Source organism: Castanea sativa, chromosome 8, assembly GCF_040712315.1.
Source record: "Castanea sativa cultivar Marrone di Chiusa Pesio chromosome 8, ASM4071231v1".
Classification (NCBI taxonomy): Eukaryota; Viridiplantae; Streptophyta; class Magnoliopsida; order Fagales; family Fagaceae; genus Castanea; species Castanea sativa.
Genome location: NC_134020.1, coordinates 3,789,662 through 3,792,811, shown reverse-complemented (window position 1 = coordinate 3,792,811; position 3,150 = coordinate 3,789,662).

Genomic DNA, 3,150 nt, shown 5'->3' with positions numbered 1-3,150 from the left:
GATTTTGATTGTACAAGGGTAAACTGGGAGAAATGAAGCCACCCGCCTGCCTGGGGGGGGGGGGGGGGGGCGGCGGAGAAATAATATGGGTCCGTTTGGATAGAGCTTATTGCTGAAAACTGAAACACTGTACCAAAATAATTTTTAAATGTGTGAATAGTGTCGTGGGATCCATTTTTAATAATAAAAAATTCTGTAAAGTAAAGTTTGTGGGTCCCGTGAACAGTACACGGGACCCACAAATGTGCTGAAAAGTCAGCAAAATGCGGCTACTGTTCATGTACAGTGCATGAACAGTAGCCTTTGTCCCCTGATCCGTACAGCAGAAAAAAAAAAAAAAAACACAAAACGCAGCAAACGCGGACGCATAAGCTGTATCCAAACTCAGCTTATGTATTGGCTTGGGTTATGGTGAATTATCATTTCCAGCAGTGGCTTAGCCCTCATCCCAAACAAATCTCAAATATTGGACTAACAGGTTTTAAAAATCTTTCTCATTTCTCTTCTTATCACTTTGGTAGTAACTAAAAAAAAAAAAAATTTGGCTGGTGTTCGGTTTTTTTATTTGTTCTTTAGTGATAAAACATATTTAGACCCAAAAAGTTCAACATATTTTGCATTCTAACACATTGGTTTTTGAAGTTAAATTATTCAAATAAACCACAAAACCTAGGAAGCACGGGTGCGGCGTTTGGGTCGCCGCACCAGCGTTCGACGTGGCGCGACACGGGGACGCGCAGGCGACGCCACTGCCTACGCGTCCGTGCCGCGTCAGACATTAAAAAAATATTTTTTCCGGCGCGATACGCGTCGATACGGCACCGATTTGGGCCGACACGCGGGAAATCGGGCCGATTCTGCCCGTATCGGGCGCAACACCGATACCGGCTGAAATTCAAAAAAAAAAAAAAAAAAAACAACAACAACAACATCGAGTGCGTAACACACCATTTAACTTGGCCCAAAAAAAAAAAAAAAAAACCAGCCCTCTCCCTCTTCATTTTTCTTGCGCCTCTCTCTCACTCTCTGCCTTCACTCTTCAGTTAGGCTCTCTCCTATTTTCTGTATTCTAGTTATTATTTACTATTACTCTTAAATTTGATATATGTTTATATAATGTGAAAAAAGTATGTTTAGCAATATATTAAAAATATAAATAAAAATATTTTTAATAATTTTTTAATCGCCGCACCCGCACCCTACTTTTTCAAAAATTGCCGAGTCTCGCACCTGCTCCCGCACCCGCACCCAAATCCCGAAACGCACTCGTGCTTCATAACAAAAAACAGACCCAAAGAAAAAAAAAACCGTAATTATAAAGAAATAGATATAAATTGGTATAAATTCATATAACGAGATATGAGGGCAAAACTGATTAATTTTTACTAATTTTTTAATATAAATAGAACCATCTTCTCTCATTTTCTTCCAAATTCCCAAAATTTGGGGCAGTAAAAATAAGGGGTTTGTAAAGGAAAAGAGATCCTTTCGAGCCCCCCCTCATAACCCTTCACTATTTTCCTTTAAAAAAAATTCAAACACGGTTAAGTAAATCCTTCCTATCCTCTTTCATTTATTCATATCTCCACTCTCTAGTCAAACACATCAAAGAAAAAAGGGTATGGCTCCCCTCATTCAAAATTCTTCAGTTTTCTCCCAATTTTACTCGGATGAATGACACGTGGCACATAAAACATTTGAAGGTCAAAAACATGCCACATCAAAACATCATTTATCTCCATCTTACCCACCCCTTTCACTTAGCAACCTCCATTCACAAACCCACCTCCCATATGCACCAACTATCTTGGCAAACGGACGGCAAGGAGCCATCGGAATGGTGCCTGAGACGCCACCCACTAACACCCATGGTGATTTTCATCTCCTTAGAAAGGCCACTTGGTGATTGTCAATTTTCACTTTTTGCTCATCACCAGCCTGCACTATTTGGCCTTTGAGAAAGTGTAAGAAAAGAAAAGAAATTGAAATCTTGAAGCTTTTATCAAAAAATGGAAATTAAAATCTTGTATATGGAATTTTTTTTTTCCATTTAGCGTTAATTTTCTAAGAATATCGTTAGTTGTCCTGTTGCAAAACAAATTGGGAAACTAGCATCTTGAGTTTTTAAAAACTCGAGTTCAACGGTAGAACTCGAATTTTTAAAACTCAAGACCCAAGTGGTGCAATCTGATGTGGAAAAAATTCCACGTAGAACTTGAGTTTTAGAAACTCGAGTTCCACCATTTTTCCCTTTCAGATCAGCCTTTGTCTTCTTCTTCTTCTTCCCCTGTTTTTTCAATGGATCTCAAACCCTCAAACGAAGGCAACCCATTTCTCCAAGAACACAGGCAGTGACACCCACCAACTCTTCCATTAGAACCCTGAAAGCAAATTGTGGATCTGCAGCAACCCAGAATCATTACCAAAATCATTCCCATCTCCTCTTGCTCCTCCACTCCAGCCTCCATTATTGTCGCCACATCTGATCTGACAATAAAAAGATTGGAAATGGAGCAAGGCAGCTTGAGCTTCTCGTAGTCCGTCGCAGGCATGGTGAGGTAGACGCAGAAGAGGCCAGCGGAGAAGATGAAGAAGACAGAGAGCAAAGCAATGATTTCCCATCGAGTTAAAGGGAATCGGTCCAATTTAGGCCTCTTGGTGGAGGGCGAATCTTTCCCATTCTCTTCATCTTCGTCTCTCAACACGATCCTGCTCCGCCGTCACTGTCGCCACCAGCAAAAAGCAATAACTTGTTGGGGATTGATTGTTGCCGAGAGATGATGATGACAATGAAGAACATGGAAACAAAATTGAAGCAGGCGGGGTAGAACCAGCATAAATCGAGTCTATAAAACTCGAGTTACAAATCGAGTCTTCAAAACTCGAGATCTATGTGGCATAATAGTGTCCAACTCAGCAAGTAGGAAGCGAGTTTTTGAGACTCGAGTTTTATACAGAACTCGAGTTTTTAAAACTCAAGATGCTAGTTTGCAAATTCCTTTCAATCCAGTGTTAACTTACCATATTATATGCCCTCACTATGCTAGTCTCAATATATCCCCCTTGTATATGGGTAAGTTTCTTTCCTTTCTTACACTGCTTCCTCTCCTCTTCTTCTCAAAGTTGCATAGAAGAATGTCCCAACTATGG